Source organism: Urocampus carinirostris, chromosome 5 (assembly GCF_059441175.1).
Source record: "Urocampus carinirostris isolate Australia breed hairy pipefish chromosome 5, RoL_Ucar_1.0, whole genome shotgun sequence".
Taxonomy (NCBI): Eukaryota; Metazoa; Chordata; class Actinopteri; order Syngnathiformes; family Syngnathidae; genus Urocampus; species Urocampus carinirostris.
The window spans coordinates 24,007,369-24,020,689 of record NC_142353.1 but is presented as its reverse complement, the minus strand read 5'-3'; positions in this window follow the sequence as shown (position 1 = coordinate 24,020,689).

Here is a 13,321-nt window from a genome sequence, read left to right as displayed (position 1 = left end):
CTTTTATACTTCCTTTTTTTCTTAACTTCTTTAGACAACAATAATGATTCGTAATATAATGCATCAAAGCAAGTGAGCCGTTTGAGAACCGGCTCTCTTTAATGAGTTGAGCCGAAAAAGCCGGTACTCTGAAAAGAGACGGATTTGCTTTCACTACATAACTACCACATGAAAGCCAAGGCGGCAGATGCATGCGCACAGTAGAATCAAACCGCTCGCTTTGTTTGCAACGAAAAAAAAAAAGATACAGAGATAGAGGCTACAGCGAACTCGTTTGATTTGACTGATTTGCGTTTCTTCATAGTCGGTGTATACCGGATGGTATCCATAATTGACAAATTTGCGTTTTTCCGTACCGATTTTCTTGTACTTCGTACACGTCTTAAAATGCATAGTAAACGTACTTTGTACGGCAAAAACGTACAGGTTGACAGGCATGATAAGAGGCGCAAAAGTCACACAAAAAGCAATTTTAGTTTCTTTCTTCGCAAAGATTCTTCCGTTGTTCTACCCTTCCTTGATACTGGGTGAGATTATTAAATAAGTGTTATTGAATATATTTTATATAAAATACACGCGAGTAATACAAATGAAATATTACTACTGTCTGTCAGAGCCGATCCAAGGCTGCTTAGGGCCCAGCAACCACTAGGGGGGCCCCAAGAGTGGTTAACTTTTTTCATCCCCATTGACACTTTCATCTCATCAGCTGCACCGCTTATCCTCAGTAGGGTCGCGGGGATGCTGGAGTCCATCCCAGCAATCATCGGGCAGTGGGCAGGGGGGACACCCTGGACTAGTTGCCAGCCAATCGCAGGGCACACGGGGACAGACAACTCACTCGCTCAGTCACACCTAGGGACAATTTGGACGGACCAATTCACCTGAAATGCATGTTTTTGGAATGTGGGAGGAAACCGGAGTGCCCGGGGGAAACCCACGCAAGCACGGGGAGAACATACAAACTCTGCACAGTAAGGCCGGGAGCTGGATTTGAACCCACTCAGGAGGTTCCCACGACCTAGGAACTGTGCCGCACACGCGCTAATCACTCCGCCGCCGTGCTGCCCCCCATTGACACTTTGTCCACTCAAAAATACTTCTACAGAAATACAAGAAAAATACTACACAATAACTGCAAAACTAAATATCAAATGTAGAGCCTAAAAACAGGGACATCATATATTATTTTGCTTTCATTTGAAAAAATAAAATAAAGATAGAATTTCTACAAAAAAACACTACAGTAATACTATATTACAAAATGCTACTACAGAATGATTAACTCCAAAAACACAACAAAAAGACAACTACAATAATATTACAAACATCCTAAAGAAATATGACAAAAGTACCACTGTGTAAATACTAAAAATAAATCACAAAAATACTACTAAAATTCTTATTTGGAAATACATCTATTATAATTCTACATAATACTATAATGTAAAAAACTACTTGAGTAATATTTCTTCAAAAATACTACTACAAGAGGATTACAACAGAAATACTGCAAATTACATAGATAGCAATACTACAAAAAATATCCTTTGGAAATACCACAACAATACAACAACAACAAAATAACTACAGTATTACTGTACTACAGTAATACTACAAACATACTATAATTATAAAGCTACTGTAATAATACAAAAAATATTACAAAAATACTACAGATATACAATAAAACCTACTTTGAAATACAACAAAAGTATTACAGAAATACTAGATATAGAACAAAAATCATTGTAGGGAAATTGTACAAAATACAAAAGAGTCAGCAAAAACATAATAAAAACAAAATACTACATTAATACTACAAAAATACGATAATTATGAAACTACTGTGATGATACGAAAATACTATAGATATAAAACTAAAAATCTACTTTGAAATAAAACAAAAGCACTACAGAAATACTAAAAAATACTAGGATGGAAATACTAAATAAAATACTACAGAAATACTACAACAATTCTTATATGGAAATACTACAAAATACAACACACATAGTACAAAAATACCAAATACTACTACTACAGTAATGCAACAAAAATACTATAATTTTAAAAGTACTGTGATAATCCAAAATATTACGAAAATACTACAGATATACAACTAAAAATCTACTTTGAAATACAACAAAAGTGCTACAGAAATACTAAAAAATACTAGGATTGAAATACTACATAAAAACGACTTTAGAAATATTTAAAAAAGCAAAAATAAAACTACAGTAACACTACAGAAGACTACAGAACTTCAATAAAAAATTGACTTCAGAAATACTAAAAAAAACTCTAGAAAATCCTACAGTCATACTTCAAAACTAAATAACAAATGAAGTATTTAAAACAGGGACCTAATTTACTATTTTGCTCTAATTGTTGTCGTTTCAAAACCAATTAGATGAAACTAATCTATTTAAAAAGAAGTATAACATGTCACAAACTGAGTTCTAGTAGCTATGCACATTATCAAGTAATAGGGGGCTCCAAATGTAATTTTGCTTGAGGGCCCCATGAAGGATTGGGCCGGTCCTGTCTGTTAGAATCTGTTAGAGGGGTCTGTCAGAAGGAAAGTGAAACTGTTTTACTTTCATTTTGTTATTAAGTTTGGTTTTACAAATGGTCAATATGCAATGATTTTGTAAGATGTATGTAATTAATCAAATTACATACGTAATTGAATATATATCCCTTGCTCAGAAGATGATAAAAGTTATTTGAATTGTCATTTCAACCTGCTTTAATAGATTACTGTGTTTTTCTCCCAAAATAACAAATTACCAAAATAAGTACGTACACTCCAATAGAACAAAACATGTTTTACTAAGTTCAAACCTTTTTTTACTCTCCATTCAAACGAGAAAAATGAGCAAAGTAACGTGATACAGCGAGGGATCGTTGTGGTCTAAGTGTGTTTTTTTAATGGACCGACAGACAGACGGGCGGACGAACGGATAGAAATAGATAGATAGATGGATAGATCGATAGGTAGATAGATAGATAGATTTAGATTAGATACATTTAGAATTATATAACATGAGCCTTACATAAAGAGGGCTCACGTCATTGTCGGCCATATTGCTGCTAAGGGTATCCAAACAGACAGGCAGACAGTATAGATATGGAATTGCCCCCTCATGTTGTCTTTCAGATTTGATTTCACCCTATGTACCTGCTCTGAAAATGCTGGTCTGCTAAGGTTCCCAAGATCCAAGAAGAAATCTGTAGGAGGTGAAATGTTTCCCTCGAGCAAACATTTTTGAAAAAACGTACGAATTTTTGGGGAATGTAATTGAACGGTAAAGCAGAGGGCATTTGCACCTTCTATAGAAATCAATTTTGAGCATGTTTAAAATATTTTTGGGGGCGAAAAGAATGTTGCTCTTCTCAATGTTAGTCCCTTATTTCATCTTTTGGTAATTTGGCAGTTCATTTTCGGCACAAGCATAGGAAAGCACAGCACATAAGTTTTCAATACGTGTGATATTCGGAAGATTACCGTTTTGAACCGATGGTTAATCACAATAAAGGCGGCTCATTCACGTAGTAACAAACGGCAATGGTGAGCCAATAACGTAGCTAGTTAGAACTAGCTAACTTATTATATTGAGTGTCTTTGACGTGACCCGTGTCTACTTAGCATTAAATTGTTGGGAAAAATTTACAACCTACCTTGTAAAAAATGTGCGCTGCAAATCCTGGAATACTTGAGGGCTGTTCCTCTGTTTGACTGCAGATAAACATTGCATCCTAATTTTTCAACAAAACTAATACAATTCCAAATTGGGCTTAGAAGCTTTCCCACCGCACAGGAATAAATCACCATGGTAAAAAGCGGTAGTTATATTGTTCTGTCGTTGTTGCTGGGGTGTGCTTCAACTCAACTGCCGTGCGCTTAAGTGCCTCCTGCTGTCCGTCATGGTACTCATTCTACCAGAAAAGGCAACGTTAAGTCACGTGCAAAGGGTCAATTAGACATCTAAACAGCTTTCACTTTGAGCAATTTTAGACTACATAGCGGACCCATCCTACACTCGTTGTTATGTATTCATGTACCGTTTACGTCTGTAACAACAAAAAACATATTTAGGACATTTTTAAGCTTGTTTATTTTTTAATCCCACTCATTGGCATCGATATGAAATACCGGTGCTGCTGAGCCGTCATTTTGCAAATATCGTAGTGGACAGGCATGGCGGGAAAAGTAGTTTTTGGACAAAGCACTCTTTTGAACTGTTTATTTCGCTCATTTTAGGTGCTCGCAGGCCACCTAAAATGAATTGGTGGGCAACATTTGGCATGGGGGCCATGAGTTTGACACTTGATCTAGAGCAGGGGTGTCAAACTCAATTGCAGAGAGGGAGAAAACTCAAACCACACCTTTGGTGGTTTTTCTCATGTAGAGCTTTTTGAGTTTTTCCTTGCCCTCATGTAGGTTTTAGATCAGGGGATGGTGTAATAATAGTCTGTGATTTGCAATAATCTGCGATCTGTGCAGCCCTTTGAGACTCCTTGTAAATAAGGGCTATATAAATAAACATGGACCTGACCTGACCTGTAATCTCAATCAGACAAAATCAAGTGATTTGCAATTTTTCTTTTCTACTGTGAAAAAACCCAATATTATAGCAATATATGAAACTACACAATCGTCCTAACCCTAGGAAAACATTCTGCCAATTTTTAAATAATTCTGTTTGTGGAAAAAAAAACCTAGTGTTTCGAGTAGTCGGTGAAAGTATTATGATACCACTTTACACCACAGGGTAGCGCTATATGCCAACAATTCGTGACTGGCTTTTAAACTACGCCAAAGGTGAACTACTGTAAATTTTGACTCTAGCCTTCCATAGGCCATTGACCCTGGTACTGTTATAAGACCTTTTCATACAAATGGGATGCTTATTAACCATAATTGAATCCATAAATGAGGAAATTAAAATGTAAAATGTCACATTCATCACGTTTTCTCGGTCAATAATAATGCTAATCTGAGGGTAATACAAAAACGGAAAAAAACATTTAAAGAAATTATCTGAAGTTCTCACAGGATAAGTTGATGCACGTTTTTTAATGAAGTTCTATATGTGAAATACAATAATTCATTCTTTTGGCATATGTTCTCCGTATCATATACGTCGTACAACTCGGTTATTGTGGCTAATGTATGTGTTATTTTGAAAAACGGAAGTCACTATTTCAGTACTAGTGAAGGGAATTCCGGCTCTTTTAAAAGAGCTGGCCTTTTCGGCTCGGTGTACTAAAACGAGCCAGCCTTTTCAACTCCCAAACGGCTCTTCAGGTTGTTTTTGTAGCTTTAATCTAAATATTGCCAATTATTATGTAATAGTACGCACAAAATAATAGAAGGAAAAATATATTAAAAAAGAAAAAAATGAAAATAGAAGCAAGAGAAGAAAAGGAAGAAATATAAAGAAAAACAAAGAAAAAAAGCTAGGAAAAAAGAGCAGTATCGGGGGGTCCCTTTAATCTCTATATTACTAATAATAATGTAACATAATGCACTAAATGAATTAAGACTTTCCAACAGGTCTAGTTTTTTTTTTTTTACAAAATTATAAAGTGAACGTTTAAGTAATTGAAACTTTAAATATTTGCACTTATGAGAAAAAAATGAACCTTTTTATACTCGACAACTTCAAAAAGAACTAACTCACAATGTTTGAAAAACACACGATACAACGAAATGTAAGCTAAAAATATTGACTTTTTAGTGCAACAACAATAAACTTTGAAATACAAGAATAGACTTTATGTATTTATGTGGATAGGCTAATCATGACACACATTAACCCTAAAAGGAACAGGAAACAAAAATTGGTACATGAGTGAACGCTGCAGAGAAGTTCACAGTTCTCTGGGCACCAATGAGGACGCAACACTGGACAGCTCTCTCCACTGTTGACGGTTCCTGGTCTGAGTTTGGGTTGTGGCAAAGATGACACCTGCCCCTTCCTAGATGTTGTCCTCTCCTTCTGCCCCCTTGGACTGTGCCCTGAAGAATGATCTTTGCCATTCCTTATGATCTTGTGATGTGACCATACTATTCTATTAGTCCTCTGATGGTGTTGCGCACCGTTTCATTTGTCACATGCTCTAAGGAGGTGATGCCTGGAAGTTTCCTGTGGCATCGCATCTCCATGGCCTGAAATCCATGTCTCGCAGGTGTAACGGGAAGATGGATGAAACAAGTCAAGTCAAGTCAAGTCATTTTTATTTGTATAGCCCTTAATCACAATAAGTCTCTAAGGGCTTCACAGATTAGTACACTATGTTACACAGACTATTTTTCAGCCGACAAGAAGAGTAGGTTATTATTCATATGCAATGGAGTAGAAGTGAGTTTTAAGTTTAGATTTAAACATTTCCACTGAGGTTGCAGATCGGATCTCACCGTTATCTCGGATCATTATTTAGTTAAATTTGAGGTGCTAGCTAAGTGTAGTGTTAAAAAAGCTGAAGTATTTAGCGGACGCAATATAAGCACTGGCACAGTTTCTGAGCTCTTTGAACTCCTTCCTGGAGCAGTTGCGTCCTTTCCTACATACAATGGCTCGATTGATTCACTCATGAATGAGTTCAATACCACCCTGACTAGTGTGCTGGATTCAATAGCGCCCATAAAACTAAAATCACGTCCTAAAAGACGCACGCCTTGGTTTACTGATGAAACTAGAACCCTTAAACAAGAATGCAGGAAATTGGAAAGAAAATGGCGCGCTACCAAGCTTGAGGTTTTCCATCAAACCTGGTGTGACAGCTTGTTAAAGTATAAAGCGGCCCTTGCCTCTGCCAAATCGGCCTACCTTTCGAAGGTGATTGCGTCTCAAAAGAACAACCCCAAAGCCCTTTTTGACACTGTAGCATCGCTTACAAGGCAACAGACTATTGCAGATAGTTCGACACACTCTGCTCAGGACTTAATGGTCTTCTTTACTAAGAAGATTCAATGCATACAGGAAGAAATTGCTAAAGAAATTATTATTACCACACATATTAAAGGACTGAAATTTACAGATGCACGACAGGGTGGCTGCCTTGGGAAAATGGCCGGTTTTAGTGAACTGTCACTTGATGATCTCAAACAGGTGGTAAATGCGGCCAAACCGACAACTTGCCAGTTCGACCCGCTCCCAGGTTCACTTATTAAAAGTCTTTTTGGCGTCCTTGGACCTTCAGTTCTAAATATTATAAACATATCACTCTCCTCAGGTGTAGTTCCAGCAGCTTTTAAGTCCGCCGTTATTAAACCCACACTGAAACGACCCAACCTTGATCCAGAAATATTAAGTAATTACAGACCTGTGTCAAACCTACCTTTCCTCTCTAAAGTACTCGAAAAAGTAGTGGCACAGCAGCTGAATGCTTTCATATCCGAGAATAACCTTTTTGAATCCATGCAATCAGGATTCAGGGCTAACCACTCTACTGAGACAGTTCTGATCAAGGTAACAAATGATCTCTAATGTCAATGGATTCTGGCGCTTCATCACTTTTGCTGCTGCTGGATCTTAGTGCTGCTTTTGACACAGTGCACCACAATATCCTACTAGAACGGTTGGAAAAATGGATTGGTCTCTCAGGAACCGTCCTCTCGTGGTTCAGATCCTACCTCTCAGATAGGACGCACTGTGTTAAATATGGTGAAATGACATCTGAGCCCTTTAATGTTACCTGCGGTGTTCCGCAGGGTTCAGTGCTTGGCCCCCTTCTTTTCAACATTTACATGCTTCCATTAGGTGACATTATTCGCAAGTACAATATCAGCTTCCACTGCTACGCAGACGACACTCAACTCTATCTTCCGTTGGAGGAATCTTCCACACTAAACTGTGGAAATTTGGAGGCCTGCCTCACTGAGATAAAAGAGTGGATGTCACTCAATTTCTTGCGTCTTAACACTGAAAAGACCGAAATGTTAGTCATTGGTCCATCTAAATGCCGTGACTTATTCTCAAAAACTGCTGTGAACATTGACAAATGTCACATCACACAGAGTGACTCAGTTAAAAATTTAGGTGTCATATTTGACCCTGATCTAACCTTTGAGATGCATGTAAAGAAAATTACTAGAACCGCTTTCTTCCATCTTCGTAACATTGCCAAAATCCGTTCAATACTGTCTCAGTCTGATGCGGAAACTATAATTCATGCATTTGTTACCTCCCGTCTCGATTATTGTAATGCACTACTCTCCGGTCTCCCGAAGTCCAGAATCAAGTCTCTTCAACAAGGGCTTGTATGATTCTGATTTTTTTTTAATTTCACTGCAATGTCTTTGTCTCTCCAAATGTGTTTGGTAAGTGTGGTTGTGGTTTGAGCTATTTGGTCCTTGATGTCTGGTCCTGACCCTATTTCTGATATGACAGCTCCAAAATGTATGAATTTGGCTACAGGTTCAAGCTCTTGGTGGATGATGATGTTTGTGGTGATACTTTGGAGGTCTTTGGTAATTCTTTATTTTTTTGGTGTGCTGATTTCCATCCAGGTGATTTACCAATTTTCCGAGTCGCTGTTCTTGTCCTGCCAGTCTGCCAAAATGCAAGTTAGAAAAATTATGTTCCCCGATGCAGACTACACCTTCATGTTCTTTCAGGGTCATGGATCTTCTCCCCGAAGACAAATAAAGTTTGAGAGAGAATGCAGCATTGTCTTACAGCACATAAATATGTGAGTAAAATGAAGGGCACGCGTGTAGGCGTTTTGTGAGTTATTGACCCTATTTTTAGGAGTTATTTCGAATGGCGGTGGTCTTTTACTCAGGCAGTATTTGGTATACAGGAAGTCTGGTAGCGAGACAACAATCGTGATCCAAGGTTCAGGCGAGGGGTCGGTGTCCAAATTGCGAGGACGACAATCCAAAAGGTTAGATTCAGATTCAGATTCAGATTCAGATCTACTTTATTGTCATTCTAGTACACGTGTATACAGAACGAAATGTCGATACATCTGACCCGCACAGTTTCCTCGAATGTACAGATATAAGTAAAAGTTGTATTGTATTATGGCTACGTATAGGATTTTACCATAGTGCCGATAGTGCAAGAGGAGTAGCTAACCAGATGTGCAAAATGGGCATTCAGGTTAACAAGTCAGGTAAACAGTAACATTAACATTAACACTGTAACAATAACGCTGTAAGTACAATAGTGCAGAGAGCAAATGTGCAAGGAGTGGCAAGCTATAAAGAACTGCCAGTAGTGCAAAAAGTCAGATTAGCAGGCGTTAAGATTTAGGTTAACTATATGTTAGATTGACCATTTAACAGTCTAATGGCCAGGGGGACTAGACTACTGCGGAACCTAGTGGTCCTGCACCGCACACTGCAGTACCTCTTCCCAGAGGCTAGCAGAGTGAACAGTCCATGATGGGGGTGAGAGGGGTCCCCGATAATGTTCTTAGCATGGGATAGGCAGCGCTTCTGGCCAATGTCCTGAATGGAGGGAAGTGTAGTCCCGATTATTTTCTCTGCTGTCCTCGTTACCCTCCTCACACTACCCCAGTCGGTAGCGCTGCAGCCTCCACACCACACAGAGATACAGCTGGTCAGGATACTCTCTATGGTGCCCCTGTAGAATGTGATGAGGGAGGGTGGGGGCAGGTGGGCTCTCCTCATCCTCCGCAGGAAGTACAGGCGCTGCTGTGCCCTCTTAACCAGTGATGCAGTGTTCACGGACCAGGTGAGTTTGTTTGTAATGTGCACCCCTAGGAACTTGATACTGCTGACAACCTCCACAGCCTTGTTGTTGATGCAAAGTGGGGCACGTTTGGGCTGGTTTTTCCTAAAGTCGACAATGATCTCTTTAGATTTGTCAACATTCAGGACCAGGCTGTTGTCCCTGCACCAGGCCACCAACTGCTCCACCTCCTCTCTGTAGGCCAGGTCGTTGTCGTCCCTGATGAGGCCCACCACTGTTGTGTCGTCAGCATACTTCACGATGTGGTTTGTGGCGGACCTAGGGACGCAGTCGTGTGTCATCAAGGTGAACAGCAAGGGGCTCAGGACACAGCCTTGGGGGGAGCCCGTGCTGAGGTAGATGACATCTGAGATGTTCTGACCTATCCGCACTGATTGGGGTCTGTCACTGAGGAAGTCCAGCAGCCAGTTCCGCAGGGGGGTGTTGAAACCCAGGAGTCTCATTTTGTCTACCAGATACACTGTAACAACAAGACGCTGAGACAAGGGTGCTTGGGAGGCAACAAACTAGCATAAAGCTAAGAAGACAGAGTGTTTAAATTGTGATGAGGGAGGGTTGTGATAGGAGGAAAATTAGGGCAAGTGACCGCAGCTATGAGGAAGATAATTTTAACCCGGAAGTGAGTGAGCAGATAGGGTAATGTCGAGGGAGGAGAGGAGAGAGTGATAAGACAGAGAACCTGGGTGCTGGATTGTGACATAAAAGTACTTGTGAAAAATGGCTATTTAGCCCAGATTTAAAGGAATGTAATGTTGTAAGAGGGTAATGAGGAGAAATTAGGGAAGGTCAACTTAAAAAAATGCTATATTAATGTTTTGAGTGAAGCCATTGTGATCATTTTAGAATTCACTAACAAATGACTGTTATAATGATGCTTTCCTTCCTGCTGGTCACCATGTAAACCAGTACTATCTGTTTCAAGTGAGAGAGCAAACCCCAACTCCGAAAAAATGACCTGGAGAAGGATAGGTGCCGTCAGGCTGTACTTGCCAAAGACACACCACAGGATGTGGTGCCCCAACAAACAGGCAGTTAAGGGATCCTTGAACCATGAAGAGGCAAATATGAAAATGACCTAAAGTGATTAATGGACTCATCCAGTGATTTTGTGGATGGGTCTACGATGTTCCTTGGATGCAAACCATCATCCACTTGTTTCTTTTCAGGTGATTTGTGAACTCTGACATGTGATGTTTGTTGCAATGAGAAGAATAAGTGAAAAATCCAAGCCAAACTTGAAAAGCACATGAAACATGCAACAGAAAATAGATTCCATTTTTTATTCAGATCGTTGTTTTCACATATTACGTACACATTTCATAACCTGTTTCCTTTTTTTAAGCTTTCACATTTTACCTGCAACATTGTTTTCTGTGGTGCAGCAAATTGCAATAAACCACTGCACATGATCGTACTGACTGGACTAAAGTTGCAGATTTGTGATGTGTGAAAATGCTGTTTTTCTTCTTTAGCATTTCGTGCCAACAGCTCGTCATAACGGCCCCCCACCCCCTCTCGTCTAATTTGTTTGCTTTCATTCCTCTTCTGCTTCGATGCCATTTCATCTTTTGTGTTTTTCTTCTGGTTTGCCATTATTATTTGTCCCCCCGCTTGCTGTTATATTATGCTAGGGCCCTCTTTGCCCGGCCCACTCGGGATTGCGTGCGAGGCAGAGGAAAGACACACTGGCACCTGCAACTGCCAGACAAATGAAAGGAAAAGATGGCATGAAGGGATCGGACAGCTGAATGGGGCGGGGGACGAGCGAACATGCCGTTCTAATTGGTCATTCTTTCCCTGCTAATTTCACTCCCTCAACCCAACCCTTTCCATACAACACAGATGTAAGGGGTGGGAAGAAGGACAGACCAAGGGAAGGGGGGAGGCCCTCCAAGACCTTTTCTGCTCTCCAGTGCCGGGCGAGCGCTGACCGTGAACATTGGCCCGGGCCTTGTCTGGGAGTGGGAAGCAGCCTGTGCCAACAACAGTGGTTGGAGTTCAGGCCTGCAGGTGTGAGGGCCAAAAAAAGAGCCCGAAAGCCAAACAGTGATACAGCCAACGGTAGAAAAGAAAATACAAATACACTTTATTTAAAGGTATTCCCAAATTCCAAAAATACTACATAGTGTCTCTCTCTATATATTTCATCGATATATTCCAATTAGTTTCCGAAGACAGCCTGTCTCGTCCTTGACTTACTGAGCTGTGACGTCATGTGAGGAACACCGGCCCCATAGCAGCCTCACCATATTGTTTTACGTGTTAATTAGTCAAAGAGGTAATACGTTTTTCAAGTAAAGTTTTGCTAGTTTTTGTGGAGAATGCCTAGGTGTTGTCACAGGTGGATGCAGTAATGGTACATCAAAGGGCAGGCTGCCAAAAAGGGACTTACTGGCAAATAATACATTGAGAGCAAGTATAATATCAGCTACGCAGATGACACTAAACTATATCTTCGGATGGAGGAATCTGCCACTTTAAACTGTGGAAATTTGGAGGCCTGCCTCACTGAGATAAAAGAGTGGATGTCACTCAATTTCTTGCGTCTTAACTCTGAAAAGACCGAAATGTTAGTTATTGGTCCATCTAAATGCCGTGACTTATTCTCAAAAACTGCTGTGAACATTGACAAATGTCAAATCACACAGAGTGACTCAGTTAAAAATGTAGGTGTCATATTTGACCCCGATCTGTCCTTTCAAACACACGTGAAGAAAATTACTAGAACCGCTTTCTTCCATCTTTGGAACATTGCTAAAATTCGTCCTATGCTGTCTCAGTCGGATGCGGAGATTAAAATTTACGCGTTTGTTACCTCCCGTCTCGATTACTGTAATGCACTACTCTCCGGTCTCCCGAAGTCCAGAATCAAGAGTCTTCCGCTGGTACAAAATGCTGCAAGCAAGGCTTTTAACTAGGACAAAAAAGTCTGATCACATTACGCCGATTTTAGCTAACCTACATTGGCTCCCTGTTAGCCCAAGATGTAATTTCAAGGTTCTCTTGGTTTTATACAAAATCATACATGGACTTTCTCCCTCATATCTTTCAGATTTGATTTCATCCTATGTCCCGGTCCGAAGCCTTCGTTTTGAAAGCGCTGGTCTACTGGTGATCCCACGAGCCAAGAAGAGTTCCGCAGGTTCGAGCGCGTTCTCCATCCGGGCACCGGTGCTGTGGAATGCTCTTCCCCCTGAGATCCGGTCTGCAACCTCAGTGGAAATGTTTAAATCTAAGCTTAAAACACACTTCTACTTTATAGCATATGAATAACTTGTAATTTTTGTTGACAATATCATTATTTGTAATTGCAACATCCATTGCAGCCTGGTCATCCTGAAAGGGGGATTACCACATGTGCACTCCCTTCTCAAGGTCTCTTCATTTTTCTCATGTTGAGGTTTTTGAGTTTTTCCTTGCCCTCATGTTGGTTTCAGATCAGGGGATGGTGTAATAATAGTCTGAAATAATAGTCTGTGCAATAACCTGTGCAGCCCTTTGAGACTTTTTGTGATTAAGGGCTATACAAATAAAAATGACTTGACTTGACTTGACTTGACTAGAGCTAACAGGGCTAATAGGGCCCGATC